This window comes from Macaca nemestrina, chromosome 8, assembly GCF_043159975.1.
Source record: "Macaca nemestrina isolate mMacNem1 chromosome 8, mMacNem.hap1, whole genome shotgun sequence".
Lineage (NCBI taxonomy): Eukaryota > Metazoa > Chordata > Mammalia > Primates > Cercopithecidae > Macaca > Macaca nemestrina.
Genome location: NC_092132.1, coordinates 140,960,358 through 140,977,454, shown reverse-complemented (window position 1 = coordinate 140,977,454; position 17,097 = coordinate 140,960,358). Strand labels below are relative to the sequence as shown.

Here is a 17,097-nt window from a genome sequence, read left to right as displayed (position 1 = left end):
AAGATTGATGCATCAGTGCTACGACTGTCAGGGAGTGATCCGGTGCCAGAATTGTTTCGCATAATGTTGTATCCCTGGGTACTTGAAAGTCCCCAGAGTATGCAGATTCTGCTCATCATGGCTGTGTCTTGCTTGTTACGCTATTTGTAACTCTAGTCTTGTTATTTCTTATTTATTTACACACGCTGAGGTACATTAGTCAGTAAATTATTTCCCTGTACTCCAATTTTGTCACAGTTATTTTAAATTAAGTTCTGCTCCCTAAATTTGTCCCCATCCTCTTGGGTGTGTTTTGTTTTTTTTTTTTTTTTTTTTTTTTCACATTTGCACCCTTCATCATTTTTACTGGTTGCTTCCATTCCAGCATTGGAAATACAGAAAAATAGTGAATCAAAATGGTCTTCATATTTTAATCCCCATGGAGCCTCACTTGTCACTGCTCTTCACCTTCAAATGCTTCCCTTCTCCAAGCCGTTTGTCACTGGACTCACTCTCCTATGTTGCGAATAGTGCTTGTTGATCTTGGAGATTAATCTTTGGTGGGTGATGTATTTTTGAAAACTCACTGAAGTTCAGATACTGTAATTTATGACTGTGGTTTACTTCAGTTAGATAAGAGATAATAGTCCTTCATAAAAATGTCAGCATATTTGTGCTGCAAATTTGTCTGAACAAAATTATTTTTCTATTAAGCATCTGTTGCTTTTCCATGTTGACTCCATTTCAGTCTACAGTATTTCAGGGCATTTATTCTTTCTACTGTTCATTATTTATCCTGGGGCATAAATAGTATTGGCTATAATGCTAGAAAGAACCTCATCTACAATACTATTTATTGCATATATATGTATATATATTACTGTATATATATGCATATATAGCATTGGATAGATATTTTCCATAATTATATATACATAATTCTATATTTTACATAATTATATATCCAATACTATATATTACATATAGTACATATATGTAAAATATACTATTTATTGGTAATACATGGTAGTACAGTAATATAGTGTTGATACATATAAAACAAAGTATAGTAAATATAAAGTATAGTGAATAAAATATAAAGTACAGTATTAGATTGTATGTATATATATGTGTGTGTGTATATATATATATAGATATATATATACAGAGAGAGATTGTATCTTACATTCTTTTTTTTTTTTTTAGACGGAGTCTCGCTCTGTCGCCCAGGCTGGAGTGCAGTGGTGCGATCTCCGCTTACTGCAAGCTCCGCCTCCCAGTTTCACACCATTCTCCTGCCTCAGCCTCCCGGGTAGCTGGGACTACAGGCACCCGCCACCGCGCCCGGCTAGTGTTTTGTATTTTTAGTAGAGACAGGGTTTCACCATGTTAGCCAGGATGGTCTTCATCTCCTGACCTCGTGATCCGCCCGCCTCAGCTTCCCAAAGTGCTGGGATTACAGGCGTGAGCCACCGTGCCCGGCCTTATATTCTTTTTTGGTTCAAAATCCCTAAGTTAGAAGGTAAAAATCTGGATCCTAGTTTTTGTTCAATAATTTATTTGTTGTCCAACACTGGGCAAATTCCTTGTCCTCACTGTACCTCACTTTCCTAATCAGTGAAATGGGCATAATATTAACTGCCAATGCTCTTGCATAGTAGTTTTACAATGAAAATACCAGGTACATGGGAAAAGAATTTGAAAGTTTAAATGGCGTATACAAATAGTGTAATAGTATTGTCACAGGCTAGCAGAGTAACTAGTACAGATATTAGGCATAAGTATTACATGAATTGCTTATGTATTCTAGTTACTATTGCTTTTTATAGATTTATAGAGACAAAGAGAATTTGATACTAATGTTAGTCCACATTATACTTGCTGGGACTTACATTAGTACAAGACCCAGTAAGGTTCCCATTCCTGATTAGTGACAAATTTGGAGTAGGATTTAAGACTTCACTCCTGACCTGGCTATTAAAAGCATACTTTGTAGACCAGTTCTTTTCATTGGTGTGCATACACTGTGGAATATGTTTAGCTTTACTAACAATCACTACCAATTTTAATGCCCCTCAGTGGGAGAAGCAAAAACTTTTTTGCCCTTACATTGATTCTGGGTTAACAGACTGTGGAGAAAGAAAAATCACTCTATTTATCTAACTTGAACTTTTAAAGTTATCAAAATGTTTTCTTGAGGTTTAAGCTTCATTTCTTGGAATATCCAACCTTCTCCCTTTCCACAGTTCCTCATACCTTCAACTCCAAAATCCTCCCCCTAATTTTTGCTGATGTTTATTTAGGGTTGAAGTACAAATTATGTTCTCCTGACCTTCTCTGCCTCCTGAGCTCTGGCTTCTCCAGGTGGAGCTTTGCTTCTACAAAACCCCAACTTGACAGTCATTTACCAAAATAAATCTGTTGCCAAACACTCGTCAGGGTGATAGACTTTACTGGAGATTTTTTTTTTTTTCCGTTGAGGGGACTACTTAAAGTAAAGGGTTAATTGCACAGCTTGCAGGATTTTGCAATTTTTGCCACCCACCTTTTTTTTTTTTTTTAAAAAAAACCATGTTCCACTTCTTTTATTGTGTATATCTCAGATGATCTCAAGAATTCTGAAAGCTTTTCTCCGCAATTTTCAGGGTCATTTAGTTCTCCCATAGGGAAACTTGGCAAAACCCAGCAGAGCCACAGTTTTAAAGTACAAAATAGGCTCATTTCATCAAGCTATTTTCAATATGGTTTCTAGGATAAATTCTGATGTCACTTTTTGTAAGTAACATTTCTACATTTCAACTCATAAGCCTTGCTTTTCCATAATTATACTAATGCGAGTTTTCTTAAGCTTTATGGGCCAAGTTGATAACTTAAGTCTTTATTTTGTCAGTAACAGAATATGCAGAATGAACTGTATTAAATAGTAAAACTGCAAGGTTAATTTAATCTAGTAGCTTACCAATGTCTAACAGTGATACTTTTTCATATGTGAGTGATCCCTCTTAAAATGGTGGGTACCAACGTTTGCCAAGGCTGCATATTTCTTGTCTATACTTAGAGTATGTCTCTCCCACAGCTTTAACATTAACACTGTTAATCTTACGCTGACTAATTTATGCTACATGCCTATTTCTGAATCAACTATGATCAGGTGTGTAAGATTATGCTGATTGATTTAGGTCAATAAATGCCCATTATTAGATTGGAGCATGAAGTCAATTGCATCCAAACCATATAGCTTAGCATGGCAGATATGTGTTCCCCAATGAAATATCTTCAGGCTGGTAGGCCAGGGTTGAGTATTGTTGGTTATAAACCCTATTCATCTTTCACCTTTCCTGGAATGTGATAAATGTTGTTGCTGCTCACTGTATATTGGCATCTATCATCTAGGTACAAATGAGGCTTGTAATTCATAGCCAGCTGTGGTTGGTTGAGCCCTTTCTCATGACTAGTTCTGCCCAGTAATTTTTTTTCTTTGACCAGGTACTTTTAATGGAAGTGATGTGTGTCACGACTGGGCTAGACCATACAAATGTCAATGCCAGACTCTTAGGAGTTATATACTTTTTCCTCCTGTCTCAGCATCAGGCATAGATCCAGGTAGTAAACAGGATCTCAGAGTAAGAGCAATGAGAAAATATTGAGCATAGCTCCCCTCTGACCTATGATGGACATGGAGAGTGGATAAACAATAAAATATTCTTTTAAGCCACTAAGAGTTGGGAATTGGCTGTTATCACATTGGCCTGTCCTAGTCTACATATAATACAGATACCCCTGACTTAAAATGGGGTTATCTTCTGATAAACCAATCATAAGTTGAAAATGTCATACATCTAAAATGCATTTAATATACCTCACTATGGAACATCATAGTTAAGACCAGTCTACCTTACATGTGCTCAACACATTTACCTAAGCATACAGTTGGGTAAAGTCACATAATACAAAGTCTGTTTTATAATAAAGTGCTGAATATCTCATGTAATTTATTAAATATTATAGTGGAAGTATAAAACAGAATGGCTGGGTATGGTTGAAATACGGTTTAGAGTAAGTGTGTATCACTTTTGCACCACTATAAGGTTAAAAACATCCTACATCAAATCATTGTTAAGCCAGGTACCATTTGTAATAGAGGTTTGGCCTGGCACATTGCCACCTAGAGAGCCAGGGGCTGCATTTTCCAATCGACTCTTACAACCCTGTGACTGTGTTTTGGCCAACAGAATGAAAAAGGATTTTAAGTATGCAACTTCCATATGACTTGTTTGCAAGGATATCTATTCTTCTGGGCTTGTGCTTTCTCCTCAACGCTGGCTGGAAATGGCAATCAATGTCTGTAGTAACCCTGAAAGCTTCATGTTGAGGATGGCAACCCACAACTTTGGTGCATGGGTGACTTAATTGATCCAAGGCAGCCTACTAGGTCAGTGCTTTATATGAGAAATATATAACTTTTCTTTTTTCTTTTTTTTTTTTTTTTAAAGGCAGGGCCTTGTTCTGTTACCCAGCCTGGAGTGTAGTGGTGTGATCATGGCTCACTGCATCCTTGACCTTCTGGACTCAAGCAATTCTCCTGCCTCAGCCTCCAAAGTAGATGAGACTCAAGGTGCAGAGCATCAAGTCTGCCTAACTGAAAAAAAAAAAAAAATGTAGAGAAGGAGTCTCACTATGTTGCCTAGTCAGGTCTTTAACCCCTGAGCTCAAGTGATCCTCCCATCTCAACCTAAAATTTCTGTATTCTTTAAGACCCTGCATCTCTGGGTCTTTATTGAAATAGTCCATTATTTAGCCCCAAAAATACAACAACCTGAACATATAATCAGCAATAATTTATAGATACATTTATATTGTATTCATACCCCAGGGATTATAGAATAAGCAGAAAATGTGACCTTTACTTTTACTATGTAGTTCATTCATTCATGTGTATATTCTGTGAATATTACAAAATTGCTACAGTATGGATGGATGATATTTAGTGTGAAGAGAGATAATAAAATTAACAATGCAGGGTACTTCCCATGGAAGTGTTTATCATTTAGCAGGAAAAGGTAAAACATGTAAATAGTTTTAGAGAAAACTATGAAGCAGAGTAGAGTCAATACATCATGATATGGTGCATTTTGAAGGCAGTCAGACACAAAGTGAGATAATGATTTTTGATTATATCTGCTAATTATGTGATGTTGGGCAAAAGACTAATATGCACAATGATGACTAATAGGATTGATATAGTTATTAATCATGTAAGTTGCCTAGAAAAGTTGACGGCAAATAGTAGGCACTCAATTGAGGTAGCTATTATTAGTCATAATCCGAAGATGTTTGCATAAGTAATGACATTTCAGAAAAAGGATACAATTAGAAGAGGTAGCAAAATTAGAGAAAATTTTGTAGAGGTAATTGGAAGAACACTAAAATTTGAAATCAATAAAAGATTTTTCCCAAAAGGGAAACAGTTGATTTCAGACAGAGTTAAACAGACATGTAGGAGAACAGGTTGAAGTGTACCTAGGATAAATGGGGTGTGGATGGGATTGGATAACGTGCAGCAGAAAAGATAGAGAAGGAAGGAGGTGTATCTTCACTCTTCTCTCATTGCCTGCATACAGCAGAGCCAAGGATTGATCCCATTTTGGGAAATCTTGAAAGATATAATTCAGGGGTGACTTTTTGGAAAAAGAATCCAGGATTACAAATACAAATTGAGGCAGGTAAGGAAATGGTAAACAGGAGGTAGGTAATCCATTGAATCCCTTTTCCGGGACAGCAATATGTTCCTGGGAGAGAAAGCAAATGGCATCATCAATTTTTATTGTAAACTCACTAATGACATATCTCTTGGCAAACAAACCAGTGGTATTTGCTAGCAGGAGAGTAACTGTCTTCTGATTGTTTTTCCCAAGCATAAATGTATAAACTTCCTTCTCTAGGATTTCATGAGCTCAAAAAACATGACAGTTATCTTTTTTTTTTTTTTTTTTTTTTTTTTTTTTTTTTTGAGACAGAGTCTCGCTCTGTCGCCCAGGCTGGATTTCAGTGGCGCCATCTCGTAGGGATGGGGTTTCACCTTGTTAGCCAGGATGGTCTCCATCTCCTGACCTCCTAATCCGCCTGCCTCAGCCTCTCAAAGTGCCGGGATTACAATTACAGGCGTGAGCCACCACACCCAACCAGTTATACTTTTATGGGGAAATTCCAGAGAAAATTTCTCGTTATCTGTGTAACTATCGGAATATAAAAAATGTTGTAATGACCAGAGTGCCTCCTTCTGTACAGTGTAAGGAATGTGACTGCATGTATCACTGGGAGAGCACATCTGTTGATACAGGACCAGTACACATCTGGGGAACTACATTGGAGACCCTAATACTTTACGTGTTTTTCTGAGACTTGTGATTACTTGGATTCCTTAAATTATTAGTAAAGCTCCTCTAGGGAAATTCAAAGCTTTTCTCTCTAAAGAATCAAGTCTAAGTCTGTTGAAATGAATTGACAATTACAATTGTATTAATGTATGTAAGCATGGGGGAGTGCGGGAAAGAGATTACGCAGTAACTCAGTGAAGTACAGATGCTTATATACTCTTCTTCATGGGGTGGGGGAATGAGAAATGTAGGCAATTCTTTTGAGGGGTAGTAAGTGGTTATTAGGGAGAATGACTGGACCTCAGAGACAGAAATAAACTTAATAATGAATGGGATTTCAGAGGGGATGGAATGCAATTGCGTTCTCTTTGGCAGATCTAGTCTTATGGTAGATAACAGAATATCAAAGTGGAGCCTCTTCTAGCGTTTGCTGAATTTCAAGAGCCTTTAATTTAAAATAACCAGCATACCAGGGGACTAATTTTGGGGTAAAATTCCCTGGGCTCTTGTATTTGATACTGGGTAAGATCTCTGATTTGTGTGTCTGATGTCACAACATGCTCTTTCATGTTCTCTCTGATCGGTGCATTGAGTAGGGTTGCATTTTAGATCCATAAATCACAATAGCTCAGATATTGTTGTTATTTTGGCAAGGAAAAGAAGAAATGGGGGAAACTATGCAGGCTTGTTGCCGTGTTTTCTGCCTATCAGCCTTTGTATGGAAAGGTGAAAATTCAAGGCGTAGTTACTGGAATGAGTCTTATCAGTGGAATTTGTAGGAAATCGATATATCTGGGGAAAATGGCTAAGTGGATAGACAGGAGTCACAGGAAAAATGGCAAATTAAATAAAAATTCTATTCTCTGGCCATTGTTAAAAGCCCTTATGAAAGTGAGACTTCTATGAGAGGAGGAGGTGACAGGTGGAAACCTCAGCGAGACTACATTTTCTAGTTCTGAATAGCTTATCGTGCCTCTTTGACAACTAGGAATGATATTACTTTCACTAGCAAAATAACTCAGTTATTGCCCCTGGTTACTCACAAAATTATAAACACAGCTAGAGACCAGGTGCAGGTAACGATGGAATCTCAAAAGGGTGCTTTCTGTTTAAGCATTAGGACACTGAAAAGCAAAATGTTAGAAAAGCCTGGGGAACAATTATTGACATGTTACTGCAGAAATAGCAATCAGGGAAATATGCTGATGATGATGTATATTGCGGAATGGAAGTGATTATTTGTGCTGATGACTGATCCCCAAGTGGCTGCAACTACTTACGAGCAAAGGCCCCTGGATGATCTGACATCTAATAAGCTGCAGTGAGTAAAGTCCTGGGAGGTTTCCCAGTCTCTTTTAACTCTTAAAGGGCAGTGGTACTTTTGCTTGATCTATACTCTCTGAAGAAATTTACTCCCTTAATTAAAGGCTAAGCCATGAAAAAAGATAAGATGAACTGAGAGGCCAAGATCTCCATGCTTCATCTCTGCAAGAGATCTTAGACTTCATGCAATGATTAGGTTAAGATGGGGGCCACGGGGTGTAAACAAAACTTTCTTAGGATTGTTAGCTATGGAATTTTAGCCCAGTGTAAAGTACATAGGAAAGTCATTTTTCTCAGTAACATAGCTTATGAATGTTAGCCCAGCGTAAAGTAGTAAGGAGGGTAATTTTGCTCTGAATGGCATGGAGGTGAACCTGAGAGGGGTCCCGGTGCTGCTCAGGCAACCATGGTAAGGGTAGAGTGATGAACTGGAAAGTGTGATTGCATAAGCATGGTCCCCCTGCCTTTTTATGAATGTGAGCTTGGGAGGGGTACTTTGTGCAAATAGGGAATGTTGCCCTTTACAAGGAGGATATCTGCTAAATCTTTCTCATGTAGTTTTAATTGGCTGTGATAAACAAAAATCTTTAGAACCAAGACTTCCTTAGTAATAAACATGAAAAATAAATAATTCCGGGAGGGAAACAAGAAATTGTTGCTCTCGTTAAGAAATGGTTGAGATGGGAGTTTTGATTCCTTTATTGCCCTTTTACTTGTCCAGTGTGGCCAGTACTTACAGATAGCAGTGTTTAGAGGTGAATACTAGACTATCAAGGATTAGACAAGTTGATTCCTCTGATTGATCCAGCCATACTCAATACAGTGGAGACTCTCCAGGAAGTGCAATAGGCCAACAAGGACTGCTATGATGTTACCTTCTTGGCAGACACATTTTTTTTTCCATAACAGATTTGGAGTCCAGCCACATACAGTTTGCAATCTTGTGGAATGCACATTGGCCTTACATGCACTGTTTTAACATGGAGAAATTCGAATTCTCAGGCATATGGCTGCAATCCAATAAGGTAGGACTTCAACTTGAAAACCATTAGAGCAAGTGAGAGCACAGCACTGCAATGAGGGCATGATTATCACTGATTATCACTCAGAGGGAAAAGTGCTGGAAGACAAATGGAGGCTGGCTGGCATTTCCAGTTAAAATTGAAATGTCTGTGAAATTCCTGGAAATTGTGAGGACTGAGGCAACCAAGGCCATCCCCCTAACTGACAAATACATTTTCACGGGCTCTGCTGAGAGAAAAGACACGTGGACACTAGCAGGGCTATTCAGGTACTGATAACAATTCTCTTCCTTTTCTGGAAATCCTGATGGATGCTCAACACAAAGGCACTAGAAAACAATAAAATATGTAGAGGATCATGAGCAGAAATAAACATGCAGAGGTTTACAGAGGATGGTGGTGCAGGCAGCCCCACTTTGTCCTTATAATCCGCGGCTGAACATATGTAGATCAAAGCCTTTGGCAGAACTCAAATAAGGCCAAGACATCTTGGGTTTTGAGTTTCTAAGCTGTCTGAAGCATCTGTTCATTACAGGCTGTTAGAAAGCAATTGTTAGCTTGTTAGGAGGCAGTGGTGAAAATTACCCTCACAAGAGAAGTCTGAGTTGAGAAATACCAACCACGTCTTGGGTAATGTCAGAGCCATTTGAATAGGGATGGAGAAGCCAGCAAAATTCAATTATTAAATGGAAGCATATTGAAAAGTGTAGTTAGGGGGGAAGTTCAGGAGGCATTGGTCACATATACAAGGAGGTTGGCTTTATGCAGCCCTGGTAGTAAATATACCTGAAGTCTGTGGATTTACTGAAAAATGTCACATACACACATTAATGTCACATACACATTAACTCTGTGTGTCTAATGGGATGTGTCAGAACTGAAGTGGCTCCCTCTGCAAGTGATGGGACTGCACGCTTTGCTTAGAAGTGTCATATGTTAACTTGGACCCAAATGTAACGAGAAGGTCCCTGGGCACAACTTAATGGAAGGTCCTGGCATTCCCCCTGCTTCATCTCTCTCTCATAACTTCTTACATATTTGAAATGATTAGTGATATAAGGTATCAGAATTATAGAAGTATGACCTGATTGTGTGATTGTATGTTACCTCAATTACGAAAGAAAAGCTTTTCCTTAAAAAAAAAAAGTCTTAGTATATTCTGTCATAAACGAAGTAGTTTAAAAAGAACAGAAACGTATTTCTCATAATTCTAGATGCTGGGAAGTCCAAGATTAAAGCCTCAGCAGATATGCTGTCTTGTGAGGACCCACTTACTCACAGACAGTGCCTTCTAGCTATGTCCTCCTGTGGTGAAATGGTCAAGACAGCTCCCTGGGACCTCTCTTAGAAGGGTGCTAATCTCATTCATGAGGGCTACACCCTCAAGACCTAATCACTTCCTAAATGACCCACCTCCTAACATCATCTCTTTGGAGGTTAGGATTTCAACATATAAATATTGGGGGAACACGAACTTTCAGCAAAAGATAATCACAAGACATTCCAAATCTGAAAATTAATGAAAATCAAGAAAAATGATACAATACCTTTGTTACTTGATACCAGACACATCTCTATGACACTTTCCTTTCCCTGCATGTTTTGGCTGCATCCTCTTTAATTGCTCTTCACATTATAATCTTGAAGAATCATTTGTACAGTGAGAGTAGAAAGATAATTCTGTCTTTAGCATTATTTTTGGTGTCTTTTTTGTTGTTTTTGTTGATTGTTTAGACTAGGGGCCCATAAGAAAGAATATTTTGCTTAGAGTTTTACATTTCTGAGGAATGTAAAAATTATTCACAAAGTGTTTCTCGGTTTTCAAACCTTGTTTCTTCCCCACTACGTTTATATTTTGATTGGCAGTAATGTAGGACATCTACATGTCATCTGGTCCTGCCCTCCTGTTGTGACAACAGGAGAGTCAACACAATGGGTGGTAGAAGTATTCCTAGGAGTCATTTCTACGCTCAGTGGCTAGCAATAACTTAACTACGCATGATACTGTCAACTGCACAAGCGTACCCCCACTAAGCACAAACTGAATATCCTGTCAGTTTGCCTTTCCTTGAACTGGAATTTCCCAAAACCCCTAAAAAAAGGAAGTAGGGGTAGAAAGCACAGCAATGATAACTATGTTGAAAAAGAAAAAAAATTGTGCCAATTTTGTATGTGATGTGTAAGCACAGTGCTAGGGCCCTTTCCGGGTTCTTGGAGGAAACCCATGCAAGTGAGGGACTGTATTAAACTTCAAAAACTTCATAGTAATTCTGCCTCTGAGTGGGGCCAGATTGTGAAAAGATTTAACTCATCAGGGAAAGCTGGGTTTCATGGAGTCAGCATCTAAAATATGCAAGGAACATTATTATGATCAGATAGTTTAGGTATTTAGAGAAATGTTTGAGCCAAAGATGTGTGATATGGATAAATGTGTTAAAATGACCAACTCAGTACTCATCAAATTATCTTGCTATTCTATCAAATCTCTTCAGAGAAAAATATCCCATCTTGGCAAGGCTTTCCTAGTAATGGGTTACTGGGGGATAGAAAAGTTATGTTGAAGAAGTAGGATCAGTTTCACTAGGGCTAAATACATTAGCAATGCATTAAATCATGTTCTGGCTACATCAAATGGTTATCATATTCCTAAAGCACCACTGAAGGGATTCTAGCTCAATCTTTCAAGAGTATCAGACATTTCAGACTTCAAATCCAGTGCCCTCACTGGGATTGATTTTGTATCCTGTCAAACAAGTCACCCACCATGAACAGGCTTCTCCATTTGAAAATTGGGGTGTGTTCAAAACATGGTCAACATTTTTGTTCTTTGTCAGTGGTGGTCAGGAAAAGAACATTCCTCTGGCTGAAAACTGAAAGAGTCTTGCTGCAGTGGAAGAACTAGCCCTAGAAATTAGTCTGCCTAATGATTTAAGACAGAGAAATTTGTACTGAATAAGAAATGGAAACACGGAGGCGTTAGTGGAATGCCTACCCCTTGAAATTGGAGACTTGGCCAGAACAGAGATCCTTACTCCATCTATTTCTCCACTCAGTGACCCTAGTTTAGGTGTGGACCAGGACGAATCTAGGTTGAGTTGATGAATCTTCCCTATTCTGAGTCATAGACCTGTCCATTTGATTTCCAGTTATGCCTTTCCATTGTATATCTTAGACATTTCAAATTTACATCTGCCTCTGAACCCCAGATTTTCTTTACTAATCAAAGGCTCTAAAATCTGCTCCCCAATTTATTTTTCCCACATCAGTAAATTCTCCTACCTCCGATTGAACACCTAGTTTTGTGAGCACCCTCCCCTCTGCCTCAGTCTTACTGTAACTGTCTTATTGTTCATATGTTTACCATAGTAACCTCCTCACAGGCTTCAAACCTTCATTTCAAAATATAAGCAGAGTAATCTTGAAAAAGCAAAACAGAAGAAAGAAAATTGAACTCTGTTAGTCACCAACTTAAACTTATTTAATGGTTTCCCCCAGCCATCAGTAAGACATCCAATTTTCACAGTAGTCTCCAGGGATTCCTATGTTCTGGCCCTTGCTAATTTTTTCCAGCTTTACTGTCATCCTTGCACCATTCCTGTGATCCCAAAAGACTTGTAATTTGCTCTTCTGCCTCCATGCCTTTGCATAGCTTTTTGTGGCCTGGAATGTTCTCTCCCAGCTTCTCTGCTCCAAGACTAACAATAAGTCATTCTTAAACATATCTGTTCTTTATGTTTTGGATTAAAGTGTCCTATGCTCTAAGTATTTGAAAAAAATTATTTAATATAATCTTACGCTAGAATAAAATTATGTGTTTGTCTATAAGAATAGAAACTATCTTATTAATTTTGTATTCCTAGTACCCAGATCACTCTTGAAATATATAAGGTATTTAAAAGATATATGTATATTCAATAAATGAGTCAGCATAGGCCGCAAATAATACAGAAAACCACTCAGCCACTAAGAGATGCCATTTAAAAGAATCAGATATTCGTAAAGAGAGTAAAGCTTACTGAAAAAGTCCTATAAACTCAGCATAAAATATGATTGTTACCAACTAATGAGACAAAAGATAATGATGTCAAATATTAAATATCTTTGCATTTGATTTTTTTAACTGACTGTAGACAAATACTGTGTTATATTCATCTAGGGATGTTTGGAACTCTAAGTCCAAACTGATTATATGAGTGTGTTACATCAGAGGAAACCAAAGTAGGTAGAATCCATAAGTGAGAATCTGTATAACCTTTACACACACACAGGGTCTCTGTTAGGGCAGAGCCAAAAAAAAAAAAATGGAATGAAGGATATGCATTTGAGACACATTTGGAACTGGTGCCCGTTTGGTCATGGAAGAGGGTAAACAGTTTACTAAAATGGTCAATACCTACAGGAGAAGACAATGCCAGGGCTCAGAATTACAATCATGCACCCTTATTTGAGATTATATGTTTCACAGTGGTTGCAGTCTCCTTTATAAAATGTCTAAAAATGACACTTTACTTGATGGCAATTGAACTTTAAAAATGTTATTAATCAAAACCTCCTCTGCATTTAGTACTGTTTTAAAATGTCATTTTAATTTTGTATTGTCATAAATAATTAGAAACTTAACAGTAGTATGTAAAGGTGTGCAAGATGCGTTGGATCAGTTTACTGACAATATTTGGTGCTCACATGAATTCATGGGTCTCTTGCAATGCCTAAAGGGATATGTGCATTACAGATGGGAAAAATACTTCCTTCTTTCAAATAATCATGTTGGATGCCCTTGAGACAAGTACTATTAGTTCACTTCTTTTTTTATTTTTTGTTTTTTTTTGTTTTACTTCTCGTTTTTAAATTTCTTTTTTCGTTTTATTTATTTATTTTATTATACTCTAGGGTACATATGCATAATGTGCAGGTTTATTATATATGTATACTTGTGCCATGTTGGTGTGCTGCACCCATCAACTCGTCAGCACCCATCAACTCGTCATTTACATCAGGTATAACTCCCAATGCAATCCCTCCCCCCTCCCCCCTCCCCATGATAGGCCCCGGTGTGTGATGTTCCCCTTCCCGAGTCCAAGTGATCTCATTGTTCAGTTCCCACCTATGAGTGAGAACATGCGGTGTTTGGTTTTCTGTTCTTGTGATAGTTTGCTGAGAATGATGGTTTCCAGCTGCATACATGGCCCTACAAAGGACACAAACTCATCCTTTTTTATGGCTGCATAGTATTCCATGGTGTATATGTGCCACATTTTCTTAATCCAGTCTGTCACTGATGAACTTTTGGGTTGATTCCAAGTCTTTGCTATTGCGAATAGTGCCACAATGAACATACGTGTGCATGTGTCTTTATAGCAGCATGATTTATAATCCTTTGGTTATATACCCAGTAATGGGATGGCGGGGTCATATGGTACATCTAGTTCTAGATCCTTGAGGAATCGCCATACTGTTTTCCATAATGGTTGAACTAGTTTACAATCCCACCAACAGTGTAAAAGTGTTCCTATTTCTCCACATCCTCTCCAGCACCTGTTGTTTCCTGACTTTTTAATGATTGCCATTCTAACTGGTGTGAGATGGTATCTCATTGTGGTTTTGATTTGCATTTCTCTGATGGCCAGTGATGATGAGCATTTTTTCATGTGTCTGTTGGCTGTATGAATGTCTTCTTTTGAGAAATGTCTGTTCATATCCCTTGCCCACTTTTTGATGGGGTTGTTTGTTTTTTTCTTGTAAATTTGTTTGAGTTCTTTGTAGGTTCTGGATATTAGCCCTTTGTCAGATGAGTAGATTGCAAAAATTTTCTCCCATTCTGTAGGTTGCCTGTTCACTCTGATGGTAGTTTCTTTTGCTGTGCAGAAGCTCTTTAGTTTAATTAGATCCCATTTGTGAATTTTGGCTTTTGTTGCCGTTGCTTTTGGTGTTTTAGACATGAAGTCCTTGCCCATGCCTATGTCCTGAATGGTATAACCTATGTTTTCTTCTAGGGTTTTTATGGTATTATGTCTAACATTTAAGTCTCTAATCCATCTTGAATTAATTTTCGTATAAGGAGTAAGGAAAGGATCCAGTTTCAGCTTTGTACTTATGGCTAGCCAATTTTCCCAGCACCATTTATTAAATAGGGAATCCTTTCCCCATTTCTTGTTTCTCTCAGGTTTGTCAAAGATCAGATGGCTGTAGATGTGTGGTATTATTTCTGAGGACTCTGTTCTGTTCCATTGGTCTATATCTCTGTTTTGGTACCAGTACCATGCTGTTTTGGTTACTGTAGCCTTGTAGTATAGTTTGAAGTTAGGTAGCGTGATGCCTCCAGTTTTGTTCTTTTGACTTAGGATTGTCTTGGCAATGTGGGCTCTTTTTTGGTTCCATATGAATTTTAAAGCAGTTTTTTTCCAATTCTGTGAAGAAATTCATTGGTAGCTTGATGGGGATGACATTGAATCTATAAATTACTTTGGGCAGTGTGGCCATTTTCATGATATTGATTCTTCCTATCCATGAGCATGGTATGTTCTTCCATTTGTTTGTGACCTCTTTGATTTCACTGAGCAGTGGTTTGTAGTTCTCCTTGAAGAGGTCCTTTACATCCCTTGTAAGTTGGATTCCTAGGTATTTTATTCTCTTTGAATCAATTGTGGATGGGAGTTCATTCATGATTTGGCTCTCTGTTTGTCTGTTACTGGTGTATAAGAATGCTTGTGATTTTTGCACATTAATTTTGTATCCTGAGACTTTGCTGAAGTTGCTTATCAGCTTAAGGAGATTTTGGGCTGAGATGATGGGGTTTTCTAAATATACAATCATGTCATCTGCAAACAGGGACAATTTGACTTCTTTTCCTAACTGAATACGCTTTATTTCTTTCTCTTGACTAATTTCCCTAGCCAGAACTTCCAACATTGTGTTGAATAGGAGTGGTGAGAGAGGGCATCCTTGTGCCAGTTTTCAAAGGGAATGCTTCCAGTTTTTGCCCATTCAGTATGATATTGGCTGTGGGTTTGTCATCAACAGCTCTTATTATTTTGAGATACGTTCCATCAATACCGAATTTATTGAGCGTTTTTACCATGAAGGGCTGTTGAATTTTGTCAAAAGCCTTTTCTGCATCTAATGAGATAATCATGTGGTTCTTGTCTTTGGTTCTGTTTATATGCTGGATTATGTTTATTGATTTGCGAATGTTGAACCAGCCTTGCATCCCAGGGATGAAGCCCACTTGATCATGGTGGATAAGCTTTTTGATGTGTTCCTGAATCCGGTTTGCCAGTATTTTATTGAGGATTTTTGCATCAATGTTCATCAGGGATATTGGTCTAAAATCCCCTTTTTTTGTTGTGTCTCTGCCAGGCTTTGGTATCAGGATGATGTTGGCCTCATAAAATGAGTTAGGGAGGATTCCTTCTTCTTCTATTGATTGGAATAGTTTCAGAAGGAATGGTACCAGCTCCTCCTTGTACCTCTGGTAGAATTCAGCTGTGAATATATCTGGTCCTGGACTTTTTTTGGTTGGTAGGCTACTAATTATTGCCTGAATTTCAGAGCCTGCTATTGGTCTATTCAGGGATTCAACTTCTTCCTGGTTTAGTCTTGGGAGAGTGTAAGTGTAAGATTTGGTCTTTTCACATAATCCCATACTTCTTGAAGTCTTTGTTCATTTCTTTTTCCTCTTTTTTCTTTAGACTTCTCTTCTCGCTCCATTTCATTCATTTGATTCTCAATCGCTGATACTCTTTCTTCCAGTTGATTGAGTTGGTTACTGAAGCTTGTGCATTTGTCACGTATTTTTCATGTCATGGTTTTTATCTGTGTCAGTTGTTTATGGCCTTCTCTGCATTGATTATTCTAGTTATCCATTCTTCCATTCTTTTTTCAAGATTTTTAGTTTCTTTGCACTGGGTATGTAATTCCTCCTTTAGCTCTGAGAAGTTTGATGGACTGAAGCCTTCTCTCAACTCGTCAAAGTCATTCTCCGTCCAGCTTTGATCCATTGCTGGCGATGAGCTGCATTCCTTTGGAGGGGGAGATGTGCTCTTATTTTTTGAATTTCCAGCTTTTCTGCCCTGCTTTTCCCCCATATTTGTGGTTTTATCTGCCTTTGGTCTTTGTTGATGGTGATGTACTGATGGGGTTTTGGTGTGGGTGTCCTTCCTGTTTGTTAGTTTTCCTTCTAACAGTCAGGACCCTCAGCTGTAGGTCTGTTGGAGATTGCTTGAGGTCCACTCCAGACCCTGTTTGCCTGTGTATCAGCAGCAGAGGCTGCAGAAGATAGAATATTGCTGAACAGTGAGTGTACCTGTCTGATTCTTGCTTTGGAAGCTTTGTTTCAGGGGTGTACCCTGCCGTGTGAGGTGTGGGGTGTTGGTCTGCCCCTAGTGGGGGATGTCTCC

At 38.2% G+C, this 17,097-nt stretch overlaps 1 long non-coding RNA gene across 3 annotated transcripts in view; it reads right to left on the bottom strand.

Moving 5' to 3' along the window:
- The window catches only part of LOC105491119 (uncharacterized), a 40,121-nt gene extending 28,081 nt beyond the window's left edge, over nt 1–12,040 (bottom strand). For 2 of the 3 annotated variants that reach the window (XR_011607223.1, XR_011607222.1), the window contains exons 1-2: nt 11,981–12,040; nt 10,249–10,436 (exon numbers count right to left, since the gene is read on the bottom strand). This is a non-coding gene — a long non-coding RNA (uncharacterized lncRNA). The other variant, XR_011607224.1, reaches the window with a different exon arrangement.
- Between the last annotated feature and the right edge of the window lie 5,057 nt (nt 12,041–17,097).